The 24,408-nt window shown below is 42.6% G+C and overlaps 2 long non-coding RNA genes across 2 annotated transcripts; both read left to right on the forward strand.

Moving 5' to 3' along the window:
• Nucleotides 1-4,925: 4,925 nt before the first annotated feature.
• On the forward strand, nucleotides 4,926-7,060 carry LOC136760372 (uncharacterized). Its single transcript, XR_010820190.1, has 3 exons — nucleotides 4,926-5,022; nucleotides 6,507-6,587; nucleotides 6,923-7,060. It is a non-coding gene; the product is annotated as an uncharacterized LOC136760372 (long non-coding RNA).
• Nucleotides 7,061-8,543: 1,483 nt separating this feature from the next.
• Nucleotides 8,544-9,833, forward strand: LOC136760374 (uncharacterized). The gene is made up of 3 exons (XR_010820191.1): nucleotides 8,544-8,846; nucleotides 9,057-9,190; nucleotides 9,695-9,833. It is a non-coding gene; the product is annotated as an uncharacterized LOC136760374 (long non-coding RNA).
• Nucleotides 9,834-24,408: the final 14,575 nt, after the last annotated feature.

Raw genomic sequence — 24,408 nt, forward strand, 5'->3', positions numbered from 1 at the left:
CGCCGCTCTCCCCTTCTCTGCTCGTTTTGCTGTTAACCCCTAGGTCAGCTTCACACGTTAACTTTCCACTCAAAGCCCAGTTCATCAGTCTCTGCAAAATAAACAGGCTCCTTCTTACCTCCTGGATTGTGGGTCACTTTGTTGAAATCTTGGGCTCCGCTGACTGCAGGGTCTCAGAGGGAGTGTGTCAGACAGCAGGAACACTGACTCTGGGTGCTCTACTCCGCTTGTGATTTGTGTGATGAGAAAACACTGGTATGGTGCCTTCAGGAGAGGGAGGGAGGGAGGGAGGGATCTTGGTGGGGGTGGTGGCGATAGCAGGGGTGGAATTATTTTAACGCTATCTTCACTAATAAGACATCACGTCATCAGATCCAGACGCACGTTCTATAGTGATCTGTGGGAATACAGAGGTGGTGTTGGCGTTTAATAATATGTGTGCATCCTATGACTACTCTACCAACTCAGCTGGGTGCTTTAGTCAAGTCAGTGCAGTCTTTTTTGGTGAAATGTAAATCTGTACTTATCCCCATTCCTTGCCTTCCTACCCTGCTGTATAACAATTATTAAATTATTTACTTATCAATTATTAAAGCTTTCTGGATTTTGAATTCATTTTATGTTTTTCAGTTGTTGTTTTTTGTTTAAACATCCTTATCATCAGTTAACACATATATAAAGATGAACTGGCCTTACACTTAAAAAAAAATCAAAAGCTTTATTCTGAAATGTGATACTGCATTGCATTGCACAAAGGAGAGACATTTCACTATAACTTACTGTATTACAGCAGTGGGTTATTTAACTCCATATAAGGCCAACAACAGCCTGAACCCCAACCCACACCAACACCACAAAACACTTTATTTACTATCGCTCATCTTTTGTTGTCATGTGCTCGTAGCCTGTTAAGGAGTTTCACTTGAAATAATCATTATACAAAATATCCAAAGGCACATTTCCCTAAGAAACCAACACCTGACAATTTAATTCCTTTGACTGATTGAGAGCCTTCAGAAACAGAACCTTCAACTCTCACTGCTCACAAGAAAAGGCGAGAAAACATTAACTAAGAAGTGTTAACTAAGAACTAAGTGTTGCAAGGTCTCTGCCCCACTTGTCCAGAAATGTGACTAGTTGCTGGTCATTTTTTGGTCACCTTTTTCCTCATCTTTCAAATTCCAAGTGTAAGGATTTTATTTTATTTTGTATCATTACAGTGTATAAGCAGTAGAAATTCCACTAGATGAAGACCTTGAGGCGGGGAAATGGCAGTTATTTATCGAATAGACGTTTCTCTTGAAGTAAATAAATGAAAAACAAAAACATTGACAACTGTTTTAATGACTTCCATAGAAGACGTGACATGTCATTACCAAGTGTACTTAACATCTCTTGAGGGCTCGGTCATTCTTGTGTGCACATGACTTGTTTCCAAGTGCGGGGCACAGAATATTGCCAGTTTCTGGAACAGTTTCATGTGCAAAACCTGAGGATGATTTTTCACACCTGCATGTTCTAGAAGAACATCTGTACTCTACAGGAGAGCGAGTGGGGCCACTGGCTGTTTACATTGTGAACAGAAATGAGCACCTTGCCAGTTGCCAGAGATGAGTCTTTGACACTCAGGGCTTTCTCACTTACAACCCAAGGTGGGGTAGCTTCCAGGAAATTCACCTGCCATCAGGTGATCAGCTTGCATCACGACTCCTAGACACAGGTGTTTGGGGATCCAGGTGAGGGGAAACTGCCATTACTGAACAATTAAACTGGGCTCTTTCATTACAATATTGTAGGAGCTTTTGCTCAGGACCAAGTGTTGTTCTTGAAAGGTCCTTTGTAGGCATATTGAGTATATAGTCATACAAAGCTTGCATTGTTAAAACCATTGCAATCAATGTGTGTGGATTGGGACATGAGGGTCTTCTTTAGCTGAACTTGTAAAGAAGTTACCAGTTTGTTTTTATCAAATAAAAGGTTTTAGATCCATTGATAAATATATGCAAATATAAAACACTATTTAGATAAGTTCGATGTAAACAATACGAACAATGGAAATTATTTTGGGGGGGGGATGTACCCCGTTGTACACACCTTGACAATATATGTAAATGCCAAAGCAGCTTTAAAATGATGTCACGACATTTTAGAGGCAGTGGTAAACAAATATATACAGCTTTATTTGTTTATTTAATTGATCCTTTATTTAACCAGAGAAATCACATTGAGATTTACATCTTTTACAAGTCAGCCCTGACCAAAAAGGCAGCATACACCAAGTTACACAGACATAAAAGGAACACAACAAACAACATGTATCAATGTCTTGACAATAAACTTCAAAACTTAAAAGAGATGATTTCCTAATGTTAAAAACATTTGATTATTATCCAGGGTGACAATTGTTACACTATATTGCATATGCACACTACTGCCCAAAACATATACAATCTGGTCAACAGGACACCAGTCTGGGATTTAAAATCAATCTGTAAATGGTCAAGTTGGAAGTGCTTTTGCAAAATGAAGATCAGGCCGTAGAGATCAAAGCACTTTTAGCCAAATATGAGATCCAGATCTGTGATCTCAATCTCTAATGAGCATTTGTTGGCAGAGTGGTAAAGGTGCTTGTATAAAATGGCAACGGCCCTAGAAATAGCAAGGTAAGAGAGGAGTTAAACTATCAGTGAAATGATGCTAGAATCTTGATGGGTTTACTCCAAGACAATGGAAAATTGTATGATTTACAATTCACCTAAATGTAGGAAGGGCTGTGTAGTATACTGTTGCACTCTGTTGTGCGCATGATGAGCCCGTTATATTAACTATTATTTGTAAAGGTGAATCAGACTGCTACAATCCCTACTGAACTGTGGATTAAGTGAGAAATCAACTCAAACTATGAGCTCTGATGCACAGTCAGCTTTGTGGATCCGGATTAAACTGCTTCTGACATCCAGGTAGAAGAAATGAAAAACTTTGACTCAACGTTTGTAAGAAAAAGGAATTTAGTAGATTGTGTTGTTAACCATCAATACTTAATAAGCATAAGCATCAATTGAGCCCCCCCACCCCCCACCAATAGTGAGAGCGCATCAATTTGTCCACCTCATCGTAGGTGCCCCCCCCACACACACTTTATGAAAGATGCGATACTCACGTTATTATACATGTTATACACGGGGTGTGTGGAGCGAGGGTGACGTCCTCTTTAAGAAGGAGGGCTTGGGGTTCCAGGTCAGGGGTTATAAACCCGCATGTGCCTCATTCATCTCTCCGCTCAAATAACATTTGATTGTGGAGTTTTCACATGATTTGATTTATTATTCTTTGCATTATAGATATTGGAGCTAACGTTTTTCTTGGACATTGTGCTTCTTTGAAATTTTCATTAATTCCATTCTGCACATTACATACTGCTGTTTTACACAGTAGATCATTGCATTGTGTTGCTTGTGTGGCACTTTTGGTGCTAGTAATTCTGTTTTTAAAATATTTTTTAGTGGTTGAATAAAAGCTGTGGCCTTGTTTTTAACCTGGTCTGTGCCTGCATTGTATGCCCACCTCACAGAGAAGTGAACATATTAATTATAATATAGGCTTAAACAAAGATTATGTCAGTAAACTGTATGTTGGTTTGTATGAGCTCAGTGTTTGGGTTGTTATTAGGTGTTATGTTTAGTTAGATGTAAAAACACTGTAGACAAGAGTACAGTTTAATCTTGTTCAAAGAGACAGGAGCAATGAATCCTATAACAGAGTCTGATCGTCAATTTCTGTGATCCATCCAGAGGTATGAAGTTAGGTGTTAGGAATTAGGACAATATTCATCATTCATTTTGCACATTTGTCTTTTGCTTTGTAGATGATTTGTGAAAGCAAGAGTATTTAAAACAAAAATTACAATAATCCTTCAAACAGAAGGAAATTATATATTTCCTCTTTTAGACATCATATATTATTTTGCATCCTTAGTGAACCATGGAAAACACTCAGTCTGCCTTTAGGATTAACTTTATATTCTTCAGTTTCATTGAAACACTGAAACAAGAGTCTGTATTCATCTGAAAATGTGGAGGAAGAAGAACTTTCAGCTTATTATGCCTTTATGTTGATTTTCATCTTTAGGAAATTCCTACTCAAGAACATCACACCTGCACTGTAAGTAACAATAAATAAAAATATCATTGATAATATTGGTATCATTATAAATGTAACTTTACCCCACCATGCCACTGTGTACAAGTTTCCTTGGCCAATGTGTTAAAAGGAAGTGTGTGTGTATCCACAATCACAGAGATACAACGTTAAAGTGTGAAGGGGCAATATTTTGTGACAACGTCAGGACTAAACTGTATACAGTTTACAGTTTAAAGCCTAAGCTTTTTCTTTCCTTACAGGGTTTCCTGGGGAATGGTTCCGATACTTCTTATTTTCTGTCTGGGTCATAGATATTGTCTGTATCTTCTGGATTACCCATGTACAATTGGAAATCTCTCAGATAAGAGAAAGATTAGAAGACCTTCAGTTACTCAAACCAGTCCAAGAAGATACAATGGAAAGTAATTAATCCATGAGAATGCTGAATATCTCCAAATGTATGTTATTAACACACTTATCTTATAGTCCAGGCCCCATACCTTCGTTTAATGTGAAATGTATCACACACTGGGACTACTCACGAGTACTTTCCTATTGATTTTATATTACATTATTGTATTGTTTTGTTGCATTATTCCTTTGATTGTTTTATGAAACCAAAACAATGATTATACTACAGTAACGCACTAGTAATAAGACACGCATGCGCTCACAGCCGCGCTGTTGATGCACTGTGCGCATGCTCTGTTCGCTCTGTGCGGCCACAGGAATTGACGTGCGGTGGCCGCACGGGCAGCGTGTGACGTCGGAGCGCTGTGGGAGACGCGAGCAGGTGAGAAGAGGCGGCTGTGACGAGCGGCTGTTGGCGGGTAGAGGAGCGGCGGACAGACGTGCCAGACACCCAGCAAAGTCTACGCAAAAGTGAGTCACTTATCATTGCTCTGGCATCAAATGGCATTTTAACACCTTCAGGTAGCGACGGGTGAAATAAATGGTTAAAACTGCATTTGGAGTTTGAATTTAGTTCAGCGCCGGCAGCGCCATAACCGCCATTTGAACGGCGTTGGAAATTGAAATGAAAATCTCTATGATGGTTTTCCTGCTTGTCCGATCCTGTTACTGCAGATTTGAATGAAATAGTGGCGTTTCAGCTGTTAACGGTCAGCATTTAATAGTACAGTATAAACGTCCTCCTTCAAACACTGCCTGTATTATTACATTTCATATGTAGCCGACAACCTGGGCTTGTGATCAAATCAGTCCATTGTGAAAGAATTATCATCGTGAATTTCTACACGTCATATATCCATATTGTCGTTATTTGATTAGTTGTGCTGGTTTTGAAAAACAGTACAAAGGCGGTGTTTGTGAAAATGTTGTACGTGTGATGTTCATAAGTCAACAAAGAAGTGTTATCCGACTGTTTGATTTGAATTGGTCTCAACGGCTGATTTATAAAGCAGCGCCTGTATGTAGGACTTGTCCTAAATCTCAGCGCTTATTATTATTCATAATTATAATACTAATTGTGGAGCGATTACTACATCCCTCTAAGGACTTTGAACGTTTTTGTTTTTTACTGGTGCAAATTGTTCTCAATAACAGAAACGTTTGGGCTAATCTTCAACTCGTGTTTTCATGAATACAACCGTTGAATGGATCATGTCCTTCACTGCGTTGTCCATAAAGCCTTTGTACTGTGTATTAACAAAACGGGTGTTTTTTGACTGGAGCAGCAACATTAAAGAAAAGCTCGCAAGTTGGCCTGTAACTCTTGCTTTCTGTTAAACGATTTCACCACCCGGGGAAGTGAGTTGTATTGCAGGTCGGTTAAGTAGAGACGTCCCGCATCATTCAGTTACACCTTGTTGTTTTTTAAACGCCTACTTAACAGTTTTCTATGCAGGGTCTTTCATGTTTGACGGTATTTGACCAGATTCAAATTCCAGGAATGATAATATTATTTGAAATGAATAATATATTAATATACAGGGTGGTGATTTATGTATGTAAGCATTTCAGCTGCTTATAAAATGAACATATTCAACACATACTTTTTTTACCAGAAATACCCAAAGGTATGAGTAATACAGCCCTCAAAGCGAAGTATGTTCAGTATATCACCCTCTTAATGAAATGACATCTGTCTCATTCAATCCATGAATCTATTAGAGTTGAACACTTTGTCATCATATCTTCTCAAATGATGGTACTGAGACAACAGGGCTTAGAAAAACTGAAGCCACTTAAAGGGTTTGAGGAATAAAATGCAGTGTATAAAAGGGTTGATATGACTGTGTAGTGTCATAGAAATGACAAGGAAATGTGCTGGGAAAGTCTTCAGGAGGCTTCTTGACTGGAGGCCGCCCTTGTCACCTGTTTCTTATGCCGTTTCTTATTTTCAGCATCACTCAAAGTGTAAAATGAGCAGGGACAGGGACGCAGAGCCAGAGAGGATTAGTAAGTGGAGCATACTTGATGGGGAGGTGAGTGAGTGCGTGCGTGCCTGAGGATAAGTCATAGGTTCATATCTCAGTGTAGCAGTATATCGACATGACTGGTTTAGTTACAGATATACAACTTAATGTTTTTTGCTGTAAGAACATTACATGTGTTTTTTGTTTTTTTTGTAGCAATGTTGTCAACCCTCCTGTAACGTGTATGTTATTTGGAATGAACATGTAAATGGCCTTGGATGCATAATAATAATAATAATAACAGGATGGGCTGATGGGAATCAGGAAATGGGTGACATACTAATTTAATTGGAAGCCGCTGACTGGATGTTAATTGCTGGCCTGTTTGTATCCTCCCTTTGCAGGATGATTGTGACGCAGAGGAGAAAGTGGCTGAGAAACTGATCGGAGGGCTTTTAAACTCCTTCTTTTTTCGTTTTGTTATGACCTGTGTTAGATCCTTCAGTTGTCTCTTGGTTTGCTTGCAGACCATCCCATCCATTGCTGCAGTAAGTCACTGTGAAACTGTTTGATTTTAAATTGGAGCTGTCCATGATGTATATTTATGCCTTCACATTTTGTTCTCCATTGTTAATTAACTCCACTCACCACTACTGTCCTGTAATGTGGGTGACTTGCAGGTGTCCTCCAATGGGATTTCAGAGTCGCCCATTTCCTGGAGGTGGTTTCTGTCTGCTGCGTTGTATTCACAGCTGAGCTCTTGATGGCTTCGGTTTCCGAAGTGGCTTCAATTAATAAGAGAGGGGTTCATTTAAAATTGATATTCAAAAGACACCGGGGTTCTTCACAGCTAGAGTTGGACAGCATTCACAGCTTTAATAAACTTCTGTTTCAGACCTATGCCACTGCCTTCTTTTTTGTTGAACGAGTCCTGTTGGTGATCTTCGTGTGGGAGATTGGCCTCAAGTGGTTCCGTGGCTTCATCATTTTCTGGAAGGTGAGTAATTTTAGATTTAAGGGAAGGAAACCAAGGCTTAGATATGGACAATTGTCTTTCCCTTCTGCTCGTATTGGCCATTGACATCAAAGACCTCTTTGGTAGACAGTGGTATGTGCATAGACACAGCGACTATAGGAAGAATACATTTTGATGTGTTACAACCTGAAATCGTGATGCATTTAATGGGATCTACACAACCTGCTCCACACTTTCAATGTGGGGAACAATGGGGGGGGTGAAAAAACAATTAAAACTTAATCCAATGAGTATTCAGCGCCTTTGCTTTTCACTCGTAAATAAGCTCTGGTGCAACCAAGTGCCTTCAGAATTGACACAGTGAATGGAGTCCATCTGTGTGCAATAAGTGTTCCACATGAAATACACCCGTCTCTGTGACGTCCCACAGTTTGGTAGTCTGAATCTGCTTAGAGCGGGTCATCCTCCCAATCCGAGCAGCAGGGTAAAGAAGGGCATTGGTCTGAGAAGCCACAGGCAAAGTGACACTGGAGTGGCAAGAAACTAGAAAAAACTAAGTTACTGTCCTTGAGTGGCCCAACTTGACAGTGTGAACAATTTTGCCAAGACCAATGCACGGATATTGCATAATCCAGATATGCAACGCTGGTAGAGATTTACCCCAAAAGACTCGCAGCTGTGTTTGCCAGGTTTCAATTTCTGTATGTGCCAGAGAGCTTACACATCTTCATTACCATTCATTTTGCATGCGTTCTCTGTTGCACTGTTGTGGATGATCACAAGTTACATACACACTCTCACAGCCTCCTTCAGTGTAACACTCCAACCTGCTTTGCTCTTTTTTTCAGGATCGGTGGAACATTTTTGATCTCTTCAATGTTGGCTGCCATATTGTGCTTCCCATCGCAATGCCTGCGGGAAGCACTACCACCATATTGAAGATTTTCAGGTCAGTGAAAGGACTTGGTCAGTTACTGCCATTGAATGGTTTTATTTAAGACTCTTCAGCCTGTGTGCTGCTGAAGAGAGGATAGAGGCAGCAACGGACAGTCAGTGACAAGCTTGTCTGCAAAGCTAGCGATCTGTGTTTGAGCCCCAGTCCTGACTTCCTACCATCCAGTATTATATTGTCATCATTCGTAGCAGTATGAATGTGTAACTGATGTTCAGACGTGTGGTGTGATTTTGATCTTCTTTGGTGTGTTCTGTCTATTGTGCGCAGGATCCTGCGGGTGATGCGCATATTCCGCTGCGTGTCTGCACTAAGGGGTGTGCAGATCATTTTCCAGGCGCTTTGGGATTCCATACCAGAGGTGGCCAATATCACTGCGCTGCTGATGATCATAATGGTGGTAAGATATCTGCCCATTGTGCTGCATAGTCAGTGGATCACGATCTCCATTCACTCAGCCAGTTGCTCAGTGATGTCATTGTCAACTTGTTCTTGACCGAGAGATAAGATATAGAATAGTTTGCTTCAGTGGAGCCCTGTTATTATTCCAATCCTATGCTTTGTGATTAATGTCAGTTCAGTTTATTCATTGCTGTGTTTCTGTCTGTAGACGTTTGCGTTATTTGGAAACGCATTGTTTGGGCATGACGTTCCCTCGGCCTTCGGGACTCTGGGTGCCTCGATGTTCTCTCTCTTCATCTGTATCACGCAAGATGGATGGGTGAACATCTTTAAGCAGTTACTGTACGTACTCTCACACACGAGTAACACAAGGTTAATGGTAATGGCAAAACACCCTTAGCCTCTGCAGTCAGACTAAGCGGAAACAAAACCAGTCCAGCGAGAACACAAAAGCACAGCTACAGTGATAGAACAGAGTCCTGACATATAATGAGCAATGTTGACATAAGGATGCCACAACACCAAGCACAAGTTGGAGCAGACCCCAGCATATCATGGTTTTGCACACCACACTGGGCTTGGTACAGTTATGCAGCGAGTGCTATCAGTGCTACAGTCATGAAAATACGTCTGGAAAGTTGCCTGATTGTGTGGCTGCTTTAACAGCCTCAAGCTCTGTCCATGTCAGTACACTAGATATAATTTAGTAAGACCAGAACGAGGTTTAAACTTGGTTAAATCTATACATAACCAGTTTTGTTGATTCATGGATTTTGTCTGCATAGTGTCGATGCAGAATTTGTTAACATTGATTCGTTTCCCTCTCTTCTCCCCGTGTGTTTGCAGGGCAAAAGGAGGCTGGGTGATGATTGGGGGTTCCATTTTCTTTTTGTTGTACATGATGTGTGTGACTTTCATCCTTGTCAACCTGCTGGTTGCTGTGATATCAACCAACCTGCAGATGCTCATGGCAATAGACGATGAAGAGAAGGCTAAGAAGGAGTCCACACAGAGCACCCAGGTCAGTGAAACACAGGCTGCACTGTATCGATTGTGTACTAAAATACAGCGCAGTGTAAGGACTGCATAGGGAAGTCAGCGTGGCAGAGTGGAAAGAGATGTGCTGCAAAGCTGTGCCCAAGGCAGGTCATGCTTCCCTTTTACAATTTGACCCTGATCAAATTACTGTAGGTCTGTAGTTGTGCAGTGGTTTTACCAAGCCTTCACTGTGCTTTTTATTATTATTATTATTTATTATTTTTGTCATTTAGCTGACGCTCTTATCCAGGGCGACTTACATTTTGTACCCATTTATACAGCTGGGCATTTTTACTGGAGTAATCTAAGTGAAGTACCTTGCTCAAGGGTACAACAGCACTCTCACCCAGGATTTGAACACAACCTTCTAGTCTTGAGTCCAGAGCCCTAACCACTACTCCACAGTGCTGCCTTTACTACATTCTGCCATGAATAATCCATGGTCTTCCATAGTGAATATGCCCTGAAATCTTTCAGGGTTTTCCCCTCGTCCAGGGTAGTAAAGCACTGCGAAGACGTTGAATCCGTGGGAAAGCACTGTAGCACTATGCTTAAACCACAGTACAACCAAGTCAGAAGTGCAAGAGTCCTGTGGGATTTTGTCTGTGATTCTAATAAGCATGAAATGCACTGCACACTGAAGTTGAAAAGAGCAGAGACCTTCCTTTGAAAATGATCAGGGTTTTTTTGTTCAGTTTCCCATTTGATCAAGACCCTTCTGTTACAGAAAATTGTGCTGCTGTGAAAATAATGACCAGAATTCCTATTAATGTCTTAAAATAAATTACAAAACAGTAATGCAACGGTACCAAATGCTGCCATTAGAAATACAGATCCTTGTTGCGTTCCTTCGTCCTGAGCTCTGACTTAACTGAATCAATGACTGGATGATTCTAACAATAATCTAACTTCATGCTACACTGCAGTGAAGCACAGCTCAGCTGAATGCCGCAAAGTCCCCCCGAGCGCAGTCGGATGCATCACTTCTTGTGCGCTTCTTTAAACATGTACGTGTGTGTGTGTGCGCTGTACTGACAGGCCCAGGAGCAGGCAGGGGTCGGCCAGCAGGAGGAGGAGGTACGGGAGCCTGAGACGACCCAACGGCAAACTCCCCACAAACACCGACGCCTGCCAAACCTGAACCACAAGACCTTGGCGGCATTAAAGCAGCACGTAGAGGACAGGAAGAGGAATATGAGGGAGTACTACGCGATCCGTGCCGAGCTTAACCGGTGAGTGGCCTAGCTGCACAGTAGAGCACCCTCTCCTGGCTTTGCTGACATCCATACAAACTGAACAGGCTTCACAAAATATGGTCACCTCTCGCACCCAGCGAGAGAACACCCAGGGCAGTGTCTGGTCACTGGTCTCGTGCGTCACACTGGGCCTGCTGGAGGTGCCCACTGTACAGGCTCTGACGTGACATGAGCTCCTTGTGGCATCATTTGAAGATGCCGGGGATCTGCCGCTCCGCGATCACTAGTTTAGTAGCTCTGGAGGAAAATGACAGAGCAGCACCAGTCTCTGCTTAGTTATTTTGAATTTAGAAACCTGCCACAGATACTTGGAACCAAAGAGGGAGAAAAGGAGTAATGATGAGAGCTTAACTTTTTTTTATCCATTGTGGTATGTTTTAAGTTTTGTAACCAATATCACTTCTGTACAGTTCCCTGTTATGTCTGTAATGCAGTTGTGTTACTGAATGGGCGTCACCTTAGATAAAGGCCTCTGAAGAGTCAAAGAAATCCGGAGAGAGCTGTTTCCAGTCAAGGTTTTGAATATATGCAGCTGCAAGGAAGAGGTTCAAGAGGCGATCTCAAGAACAGAATTAGTGCCTGTAGTTTGTAACTTCTCTTTTATGCAGACCAGACAGGAGCGAAAGATAACAGGACCCACACGTCTGTCCCGTGATGAGTGCAAGTTCGGGTTCTGCCTGACAACTCATTAGGAAAACCCCATATATGGTTAAACCGGAGAAAATTAAAGCATACTTAATGTTTAATAATAGGGGGGTTTGTGTGATGTATCGAGCCCAAATTGCTGGAGAAAACTGGTTCTTATCAGACTCTGTTCCTCTGGGTATCAGGGCTGCACTATGGCACAGTACCGTAGCACAGCAAGGCTGTGAGACAGTGACCTTGTTTACACAGACGCACAGGGTTAGAAGTGCAGTTCATCAGCCTCCCAACAAAAAGAAAGGTAATTGAATAAAGTTTCTGCCTCCGACAACACATTCTGGAACGATTTGGCTCGATCAGCTTCGACCCCCCGAAGCTCCACGACCAGCACGACCCAGCTGAGCTGACGTGTTCTGTGTCCTCCTACTCATGGCAGAATCGTGGCAGAAGTGAAGGCGCTCCCCATCAACCAGAAGAAGGTTGAAGAGAGGGAGATGGGGCTCCAGAGGGCAGCTGCATTGAGGCAGAACCTGCTGCATAATGATGTGGCCACGGGCAGGTCGGGAGACATGCTGTCCACCCTCCTCACCCTGGACGCGGTAAGTGGCTGGACTGTGTTTTCAGAGTGATGGTTCCCCGCTCTCCTAACTAAAGGGACACGCACGCAAGTAGTACTGAGGTTGGCGCTAAAAACATCTGAAATGGGAGTGCTGGGGGACACCAGTTCCCTAACACTCCCATTTCCAATTCCTCCAAATGTGACCCCCCACTAGGATCCCACTAGTTTAAACATTTAAACTTCCATATAGGGATATGATACATGTACTACTAAGGTTAACAGAATAGCTTCACTACATGTGCTGAATTGGTACTGAGTTAGTGTTGAAGCATTGATCTGCATTACATACTGTTGATTGGGTTAATGTGTCATTGTGCGTCATGCTGGATTACAAATGTTGCAGGTCGTTTGAAGTGTAACTTACTTTTTTAAGCAAGCTGGACAGAAATGTTTCTCAATGAATACCACAGAAGTGCTCATGTGTGTTTTACAAATGCACGCGACGTGTTATCAGTGCAACAGTCATTTATATGTTGTCTTTTTGAATTGCAGGCAAATGTGACCGACTCGGGGGCAGCATCTCCCTGTATATACAAGCGGGGCTCCTTTCTACTGGCTGTCGCCAAGGAGAGGAGGCAGAGCACGACAACCCTCCCTCCTCCCCCCACCACCCCTGTCCCCCCCTCCCCCCCTGCCACCCCCCCTGCCCCTGAAGAAAGCCCCCCTGCCCCCGAAGACACCCCCCCTGCCCCTGAAGACAGCCCCCCTGCCCCTGAAGACGCCCCCCCTGCCCCCAAAGACAGCCCCTCTGCCCCTGAAGACGCCCCCCCTGCCCCCAAAGACACCCCCCCTGCCCCTGAAGACAGCCCCCCTGCCCCTGAAGACGCCCCCCCTGCCCCCGAAGACACCCCCTCTGCCCCTGAAGACAGCCCCCCTGCCCCCGAAGACGCCCCCCCTGCCCCCGAAGACACCCCCCCTGCCCCTGAAGACGCCCCCCCTGCCCCCGAAGTCAGCCCCCCTGCCCCCGAAGACAGCCCCCCTGCCCCCGAAGCCGCCCCCCCTGCCCCCGAAGACAGCCCCCCCTGCCCCTGAAGACAGCCCCCCTGCCCCCGAAGACAGCCCCCCCGGCCCCCGAAGACACCCCCCCGGCCCCCGAAGACAGCCCCCCTGCCCCCGATGCCGCCCCCCCTGCCCCCGAAGACTTTTTTTAATTGTTATTTTTTAATTGCATGACAACCCTCCGTCCTCCCCACACCACCCCTGCCCCCCCTGCACCCGAAGACTTTTTAATTGCATGACAACCCTCCCTCCTCCCGTTGTCCCGTTTTTTGTGAAAATCTACATTTAAATTAGAATTTATTAGTTTCAAAGAAATAATAAATCAATATCGTTTGTTTTCCTTCTACTGCTGTTGTGTTGTCTTCCTGGATATGTTCATACATCCAATCTTGTGTCCGTAAACGGGTAAAACACAGCTGTCGCCAAGGAGAGGAGCCAGAGCACGACAACCCTCCCTCCTCCCCCCACCACCCCTGTCCACCAGCTTTTTTTTTCCAAGAAGGAGAAAGCAGCGACTGAATTGCTCAAAGTGGTATCCTTTGTTTTGTCTGTCCCCGTCAGTAACGCCTATGCTGAGCGTGTATTTAGCCATATGGAGGATGTCTGGTCAGACAAAAGGAACAGGATGTCAGTGGGGTTGGTCAAAGCAGAACGTCAAATTAGATTCAACTTTCAGTTATCATGCTTGGAGTTTAAAGCATTCATTGAGGGACCACAGGGACTTCTGCAGGCAGCAAAAAGGGATGAGAAATACACATGGAAAGAGCGGTGATACATTTCAGTGTTGGGTTGCCCAATTTCATTAAGCTAAAAAGTTGTTTATAATTATAATACATGTTATAATAATCATGTTTTCATTGCTAAAGGGAGTATATGTACATATGATTAGATTATAATTAGACAGTATATGTTTACACATTGAAGTAAAATGGCTGTATTTAATGTAGAAAAGGACAACAGCAGACAAATCAAAGGTGGCAACCCTAGCCACTGACTGTTAAATATAGGGCAGCGTTTTGAAGCTGATGCCTTTCCATGTATGAGACAATTTGGAATCGTTTTAAATGTGTCAACATGACTTCTGCGCAGATTCATGATTGCTTTCAGTCCGAGTTCATATCTGGTCCACACGCCTGTACACTGTACACTGTACACTGCTTTCAATGCATCTATCTGTCCACAAGAGGGCAGCAGTGTTGTGTAATTGCTGTAAAACAATCAAATTCCTGCTTGAACTTGATGGCAAGCCGAATGATCATTTAGAAATCTCTCTAGTATTATTTCAAGATATCGTTCATTGAATTTCAGATATCTTTAAACCATTTACAGATATTGAATTAAGGTGTTTTAAGATATCTAGAAATGATTTACCTGCAAATCATTCAGAGCAGTGATTCTGAAACCTGTCCTGGAGTACCACCGACCCTGATTTGAACCCTTCATTGAACTAATCATTTCTTAAATCAGAGCCTTTTAATTATTTCTAACACGAAGGATTTAAAGTTAAGTATAACATTATATAAGGAAATGATCATCTTAGTAAGGAACCAACTTCTGTATCAGTTAAACAATTTAAAGAGTCCAATGTAATCAAATTACTTAAATGAATGGTTCAATTAAGTAACAAAAACCACTAGGGTAGGGTAGGGTGTCCCCAGGACCAGGGTTGCGAACCCTGCTGAACATACATATTGCAAAAGTATTGGTAGGACTTCAGATTTTTTTTAAACATTTTTCCAATCCTGTAAAAATGCAGTAGGCTTAAAAAAAACTATTCAGGTTCAGAGATTGAAAATAAAAATAAAAGTACTTAATTCATTAGTAAACATTAACAAATTATTTTCATGCCATGTTGATGCAATAGTTACTGACTTGGTCATGTTAATTAACATATTAATGGTATACAATAGACACTCATTGTAAAGTGTTACCAATTTGTTTTTATCAAATGAAAGGTTTCAGATTGATTGATAAATATATGCACATTTTGACAAGTTTGACATAAAAAATACAAACAATGGAAATCATTTGAGGGGGCATGTACCCCGTGCCCAAATGCAATGATGCTACTGTATGAGTGTATCCCATTGTACACACCTTGACAATATATGTAAATGGAAAAGCAGCTTTAAAATGATGTCACGACATTTTAGAGGCAGTGGTAAACAAATATATACAGCTTTATTTGTTTATTTAATTGATGATTTCCTAATGTTAAAAACATTTGATTATTATCCAGGGTGACAATTGTTACACTATATTGCATATGCACACTACTGCCCAAAACATATACAATCTGGTCAACAGGACACCAGTCTGGGATTTAAAATCAATCTGTAAATGGTCAAGTTGGAAGTGCTTTTGCAAAATGAAGATGAGGCCGTAGAGCTCAAAGCACTTTTAGCCAAATATGAGAGTATGAAGGACAACAAACCCCTATTCATCAAACTATTTCCATCTCTCTTGCGCTATAACAGAGTATTGTATTTAATTGGCTGATGTTGTTACCCAAGGTGGTGGTGGTGATGATATTAACAATGACAATAACAATAACATTTTAAACTTGGAAGTCCCTCAAAATGTGCATGTAAATGTTGCATGGCTCAAAAAGGGACAATGCAATATAAGACCTCAAAAGAGGTAATGCAGAATACAGCATGTTTGAATAGTAAGCACAGGTCTGAAATGGTAAATATACAAGTGGCTTGTTATATGATCTTATGACCCAATAAAAGGACTAGGTGAAATGATGCTTAAATTGCTTTTTCAAATCTGTATTTCAGGATTTCCAGGGGTTAACAGCTTTGTTTGTGTTCACCCTGTGTCTGGCCCTGTGATGCAATGCTGCATCGGTGCTTTTAGCCAGCAGCTCAGCTAACGATAGCCAAGTGCCCGCGCCCGCTCCGTCCCCCACCCCAGTCAGAGAGGATGCTGACGGTGACAGAGATGCTGCCTCTTCACCCACAACTTTGAATATAGTCATCGAAGACGTCAACCAAGGTGAGCACTTTTTGATAGCAGGACCTTGTAAATTATCTTAATAACATACACTCACCTAAAGGATTATTAGGAACACCATACTAATACTGTGTTTGACCCCCTTTCGCCTTCAGAACTGCCTTAATTCTACGTGGCATTGATTCAACAAGGTGCTGAAAGCATTCTTTAGAAATGTTGGCCCATATTGATAGGATAGCATCTTGCAGTTGATGGAGATTTGTGGGATGCACAGCCAGGGCACGAAGCTCCCGTTCCACCACATCCCAAAGATGCTCTATTGGGTTGAGATCTGGTGACTGTGGGGGCCAGTTTAGTACAGTGAACTCATTGTCATGTTCAAGAAACCAATTTGAAATGATTCGACCTTTGTGACATAATATAATTCACATATTATAGTGAGGCAATAAATTAAATGTAACAACAACAATACTATTAATAAGACCAACAGAGGCAAGTAGCCTATATGGCTTATTTTATGGTTTTTATACTTATATGTCCTTACATTTATATTTATGGGGTTTATATGGCCGAATATATGATAATGTAATATATATAAAAATGTTTAGTAAATGGACTTGAACTTCTATAGACCCATAGAGTAGTGGTCTTGTGTTAAACATTTCGACACACATTCACGTGACTGGAAAGAAAGTGAGGCTTCTTTTTCGTTGATCACGTGTTTCTCTGAAAACGATACGCGCTCCGGCACGGAGCTTCATGAGAAATTGCGCTGCGAACTCGATACACGCTTTGAATCTTCAGTGTCATATGTAACATCACTACAGACAACTAAACAAAATAGCATGTAATTTACTAGAGGTTCTGACAAAATGTTAATTTGCTGCAGTCTATTTTTTTTTTAATTTGAATTATTAAAAATAATCTGGTTTAATGAATGATTCAATGACTCACTCATAGAGACGTCACTTGTTTCATTACTGGATGATTTAGTGTTTTTGAACGAATCTCTTGAATGAATGATTCAATGACAAATATATTTAGATTTCACATTGTTAGTAAAATTTTGTGCCAATGAACTAAATTCAGTAATGTTCAGGTTATGGTAATTGTTTCCATTATTACATTTATAGCCCATAATTCAATCACTCATGTTGTTGTTGTTTTTGTAGACAACAATAATGACTGGCCAGACCTGTGGACAGCCAAACAAAAATAAGATTATAAATCCAAGAACCCCTGGTTAGGATGAAAAAAATTGAGTAAGTTTAGGTAGATTGTTAGTTTTGGCAGCTTCTAAAACAGTGGACACAGAGAAATATACAGTGTGTGTGTTTGTGTGCTTGTATGTATGTGGGTGAAATGGACACTACACACATAGAAATATGAATACAGTAGTTACATTGTTTGTTTATGCTTCACAGGATGTCTGGTCTGTAGCACTGCGAACTCCATTGGAATCATCAAGGAGCAAGGTGTATCGAGAGAGAGAGAGAGAGAGAGAGAGAGAGAATGGAAGTAGAGAGAGAAGTCTGTCAGTCTTGGGAAATAAGGTGAGGAAACATGCTTTGCCTAAGGCCCACACTCAAGTTGTGAAGATGGCAGAACAACAGAAAGAAGTGGTCATTGAGAATGCGGTGGAGGCTATGACTGATTCCTACATGAAGGAAACCGAAGCTGTGTTTCGAACAGCCTACCATTTGGCCAAAAAGAACAGACCCTTTTCTGACCATGAGAGCCTCATTGAGCTGCAGGAATTGAATGGCATAAAGATGGGCTCAATACTTCATTCATGTTACAGTGCAACACAAATAACCAAACATGTTGCCAGTGAGATGCAGAGCAAAATCATCAGTAGCATAATAGCATCATCGAGTATGAACCATAGACTTGAACTACATTATTTGTCATTTAGCAGATGCTCTTATCCAGGGCAACTTACATTTGTAGCCATTTATACAGCTGGGCATTTTACTAAAGCAATCTAAGTGAAGTACCTTGCTCAAGGGGACCACAGCATTGCCTAACCACTACTCCACAGTGCTGCCTAGTGCTGAGCTAGCTGTGTCAGATGTAGTTGATGAGGTAAACTCTAGTATGTCAGACAAAAATGAGCGTGAACTCAAAGGTGCAGCAGCCGAAGTAGGCTCACAGAGTCTTGGATGTACGCTGGGTGGCCAGTAGCTTTCGGACTGTTCGTGCTGTTTGGACATCACTGGGAGCTCTTGTGCAGCACTTTAAGAATGCTTGTTCTGATGAGAGGAGGTCCAACAATGAGAAGCAAATGTACAGAGGTTTATTGGACCGTGTTCAAAGTCCTGAATTTCTTTGTGACCTTGGGCTCATGTATGACACACTCCATGAATTAAGTGTCCTGTCACAGGAGCTTCAGGCTCGTTCTATAACTCTCCTCAGAGCAGAGCATCTGCTGAAACGCAGAGTGTTACATTAATTTAAAGAGAGTCCAGGTGAGAAATATGGTGAGGCTTTAGAAGCAAAAGAGAGTGGGGTGTATCGATCTATAGCCTTGAAAAGAAATGCAAAGCTCAAGTCTATCAATCCAGGCCAGTTCTTACAAAGCCTTGTGAACAATCTTGAGCAACGCTTGTCTTTCGAAGATGAGACCATCAAGGACCTCCACATCCTTGCTCAGAGTAAATGGCCATCAAACCCCAGCATCCGCCATGGTGAAGAACAAGTTAAGTGACTGTGCAAGCGATTTAACTTGTGCACAGACCAAGCACTGAATGGGTTGCGGGACCTACTGGAAGAGCCCAACAGTGAGCCCAACAACCTAAAACCGCTCATTAACTGTATGAAAACATTCCCTGTCAGCATAGCAGAGTGTGAAAGGAACTTTAGCCTTATGAACAATATCAGCACAGACAAAAGGGCTGTCCTACTGGTCTCAAACATATCAAACTTAATGATGATTAACATCAACAGACCCCCTACTTCCAAGATTGATCCTAGAAAGTATACAAGAACCTGGTTGAAGAGCCACCGTGCTGCCTCTTCTGTGTGTAGCGTAAGGTACACTTATAAATTTCAATTAAAGAAGTGAATTTATAGTATCACCTTATCACGAATCCTGGAATCTTGTAGAACTCAATTTCTGTAATAATTGGACGCAGACACCAATTCCAAAGATATAAATTGTCAAATTTATTCAAAAAAAAGACTAAATGTAGCACTACACTAATTATACAAAAGGGAAAAACTAATTAAAATTCAACTCTAGATCAACAAATCAAAGACAAATCACTTCCGTGACCAAGTCAAAGACCATGGGATCGCATATGATAACACAAATCGTTAAACAAAAAAGGTTATAAACACATTGACTACAATACCGGTTAGTAAGACGAAGGTGAGTCTCTCATTAGTATTGTTAGTCAGACATTAAATAACTACGCAGGTTAGTATTTATGTAACTTCAGGTAACTTCTCGTTATATATATATCAGTCTCATTTACGTTTAGGTGCCGAGAAAGATCCTATCATTACTTGTTACCACAATTTCCCCTTAATGATTATTATTCAATGATTAAGGATAGGCAGGGCCACCAATAATCTAATGTCTATTAACTTGTGTCAGTTTCAGACTAAACAGTTAAACAGGAATGAGAAGATATTTCTCGGCGTTGACAGATTTTATTTCTAAAATTATCAACAAAACAGTTTAATGCAACACACATTTATATTTAAGAAAACTAAATGATATTACACATTCTAGAGTTATGAATCACAGATTAACATTTCTAATTGATTTCTCAAATGTCATGAATCATGAACTCCAAACTGTTAAACTTATGTGAACTTCGTCGCAGAGAGGCCTCTCTGTCTTCGGGCTCAGATAACAGCACACGGCACGAGGTCCGTGTGGTTTGGACTCAAATAGCTATTTAAATGACTGACACTTTCGTATTCAGTCGACTTAGTCAATTGTCCAGCCGTAAAACTCCACTGATCAGGTGGGCACGGGCGGGCAGCGCAGTCTGTAAAGTTCTTTATTTAATAAAGTCCTTTAAAAGAATTCTTCATACGGCTCAATCTCCTTCTCCCAGTTTAACTCTTCTGTTGCCGGCAAAGACTTGGTTGGTTTCTGGTTCCGGTTCGGGCAACAGAGCTACAGGTTGAGCTGTGGCAGCGAGTTACTGGTTCAGGTGAGAGAGAGAGAGCGACTGACTGTCCGCTGTTCCTTATAGTCTGTCAGATCAATAGGTGATTGGTTCCTGAGTTCTTGAGATTGGATTTCGGTTTCAGCCCCCAGTGTCCTATTGGAGGGGGGCTTGATTTATGACTGATGTCAATCCATGCCATCTTTTGGAAATGCCAGTTGGCCCGGGTTCGTAGCTCTATGTCGGGATTTCGGCTCCTGTCCACTTCAAAGAGTTTTTATCACCTACAGGCCCCTTCCTCCAGAAAACTCATAGCAGAATTCCAAACTATTTGGCCTCTTCTTGGTGCCATCCTCCCCAAAACTGTCACTTTGATGCAAACCAGTTCCAAGCTGATGAGCCAAGGGAATCTGATAACTGTGGGGGGGAGAGGTCTTCTTTAGATCAGTGCTTCAGCTCAGAGCCCAAATGCTCTTATCCAAATACACCCAACATAACGCTAGACAATGCAGTGTGAAAACCCCTGCATAGAGCAAGTCTGTCTGGAAAATACTGTAGTTCATGTTTCAAATCCTGCACTGACAAAAAATCTTGTGTTCAAATTCAGTTATTTGTTATTTCGTATTTATATAAGTATTGCACTACTTACCTACCTGAAGTTAAGTCCCTTGAGCCAAAAATATGATCACTTATTTAGAAACCCTGCATTGGGTTGAGGGAGTATTTCACTGTGGTTTTCATAAATATAATGAACAAAAATATATACATTTTACAACATATTTAACTAAATATTGTTCTTTTTAACATTATTTTGAATATATTGTTGAATTCTTTGATGATATTTTAATGTTTTTTTTAAATAAATGAATCTCTGACTGAAACACCATGCTTGCCTAATCTTGGTATATCTTATATTCATGCATTAGGCCTGTGTAGGACCAGTAATATTTGCAAAATGCCCCTTAAACTTATAATGGTGGCACATTCTGGCCTACACTATCTGTTGCAAATCAGCTGTTTCAAGAGATAGTTTACAAAAGAAACTACTGGCGCAGACTACTTGCAAGGTTAGAGAATAGTTGTCCAATTTTCATGTGTGGATGGACTAAGGAATAAGGAATAGTTCACTCAAAATTCATAATTATGTAGTTGTCTCTTTCTACAGTCTTTGGGTCAGTATTGCTTGCAAAATCTGCACCTCTTCTGTGGCTAATATTAATTTCATAATGATCCTTACTCCAAGCAGCAGAAGTTAAGTGACAATGTGCAAATACTACTGGCCCATTTTGGGGTGAACTAAAACTAGTCTTCCATGTCACAGTTTATAACACAGGGCGTTCATCCTTTGCTGGGCCGCTTTAAAAAAATGAGTAATGGGGGGCATAAATTAAGAGTATACCCACTTCTCCAGGCACCACTACACCACTGCTCATAACTCGTCATTTATATGTTGTCATTTTGAATTGCAGGCAAATGTGACCGACTCCGGAGCTGCATCTCCCAGTGTGTACAAGCGGGGCTCGTTTCTACAGGCTGTCACTAATGAGAGGCCGTCATGTCATCTTTGGCTTGCTCATTGAAGGGATTTTCTTTAAATGAACAGAATTAGAATAGCTGAATCTTTTAAACAGGGAGTGTGTAGTATGGGGGCCAAACAGGCCATAATGCATCGGATTGCTTGCATAATATTAGGGATGCACCGATACCGATACCAGCATTGGGTATCGGGCCGATACTGTGCTCATGTACTCGTACAGTACTCATAGAAATGTTCCGATACCACTTCATGGCGGGAGCGCGTCTTTTCGTCTTGCACTTCATCAGCAATATGCATATTCAGTTACAAATTACACACGGTCTGTCTCTTTTGATTTAGATTGAATATCCCTTAATGTCTTAATGATCTCGTTGCAAACCCAGGTCTCTGGATCAATGTCTTGATTAGTCAGCTGTTTGATCATGATGTTAATTTTTGTGTTAGTGTAGGCACTGTAGATTTGAAATTGCGCATTTTCTACATTGATACGCAGCTGTAAAACAGCTTCATTTCAGTCAGGAGTCATTTCAAAGCTCTTTCGTTTTATGCTATTTTTATAACTGGTTATTTAAGTTCATATTGCACAAGTCTGATAAGATATGTGCATACCGATTCATACACCAGTTTACACGGTTTATTGCTAAAAGTTAATTTTCTTTTAATTTTATTTTGTTCTTGTTTATGTAGCCTTTATGCGCACATTTTGATGCATTGAAGAATCGCAGGTGATGTAGCTCGTCTGCCTGTCCTCTGACGGGACAGATGTGTGTTGGTGCAGGGCAGTGGCAGGCTTGCTGGTGTGGCGTTTAGACTGCTGTGGCTTCAGCATCGATACAGCACTGAAGGAGCCTCTCGCCTTCAGCCAGCTGCCCCGGGCACACGGAATAAGACACTGCCAGGCTGCTAATGCAACACCCAGCCCTGTTGACTTGAAAAGTGTGTTTTCTGCATTGATGTACGCAGCTGTAATAGACAGGCGGATCCATTTCAAAGCACTTTGTGGAATTTATGAATTAATTTCGGGAGTGAACTACTCCAATTTCATCACGCTGGCTTCCGGTCAGAGCGCATAAATACCCCGTCATCAACACACACCTCCAGCGCTTCATTCTCTTGCATCATTCAAGCGCGCCGCCCACATCCAGCCGCCCATCCCTCTGCTCACCTGCGTCGCTTCTCTCGCTCTCCTGCCTGTCATCCGGACGATTGCTTACGCCCCACCCCCGCCACCTGGATGCCAGCCGTCCCCTCATGATGACATCTCTGTCCTCCCTTCGGCCCCGCCCCCTCCCAGCTCGCTTAATAATACCACCACCACCAACAACACTACCGAAAAAACCTCGCTTCCCTCCTCCCGCAGTGGCTCCTGCCCACTGTCCCACACCGCCACTGTTTACTTGCTTTTGCTTTCTTTGTTCCTATCCATCATCCTTGAGTTCCCCCCAATCGCTCCTCCCCCACCTTTCCCCTCCCCCTCCACTCCCCTGGGCCCAGCGCCGTCCGCCATGTCTACTCTGCGTCTTTTTCCTCTATCCTGCCTTCTGTCCGGACTGGTGTGCCGCTTGGCATGGGCCGTGTCCCATCCTAGGACCCCGGTTTCCTTTTCCGTGGCCCCCGATGCCCCCGTCACTTGCCTTGCTCTGCATGATCGGCTCATGCCCCGCAGTGCTGGCAGTGGGCCACACCCTCCCAAACCCCTCTTTCGCTGGCTCCCTCCCTCCAGCCCCGGGTGGCTGCTTCTCTGCCCCACCTCTAGCCTCGTTTGGTTAGCCCTGGCCCTCCATGCAGCCCTGGGGGGCTGTTTCCCTGCCCCACCCCTAGCCTCATTTTGGTTGCCCAGCGCCCCCCCTGCAGCCCTTGCGGCTCGTGCCCCTCCCCCGTCCACCTCATGGTCATCCTGCAGCCCCGCGTGGCTCCTCCCAGTCCCCCCGCTACACCCCATGTTACATCCACACTTCCCCGCAGCACTCCCTGCAGCCGTCGCGGCTCCTTCTAGTCCCCCTCGCTGCACCATATGGTTACATCCCTGTCTTTCCCCACAGCACTTCCTACAGCCCTGTGTGGCTTCTTCCTACCCCCCTGTGCATTACATGATCACATCCTTTTCCCTGCAGCCCCATGCGGCTCCTTCCAGTCCCCTCTGCTGCACATTAGGCAGCACTGTGGAGTAGTGGTTAGGGCTCTGGACTCTTAACTGGAAGGTTGTGGGTTAAATCCAATTATGTACCCTTGAGCAAGGTACTTCACTTAGATTGCTCCAGTAAAATGCCCAAATGAAAGTTGCCCTGGATAAGAGTGTCTGCTAAATGACAAATAATTTAAAGCACCATATGTACCTTCCTGTTTCTGCAGCCCACATAGTCGAATACGTTTCCCCACAGTGTGGCCTG

This window comes from Amia ocellicauda, chromosome 10 (assembly GCF_036373705.1).
Source record: "Amia ocellicauda isolate fAmiCal2 chromosome 10, fAmiCal2.hap1, whole genome shotgun sequence".
Classification (NCBI taxonomy): Eukaryota; Metazoa; Chordata; class Actinopteri; order Amiiformes; family Amiidae; genus Amia; species Amia ocellicauda.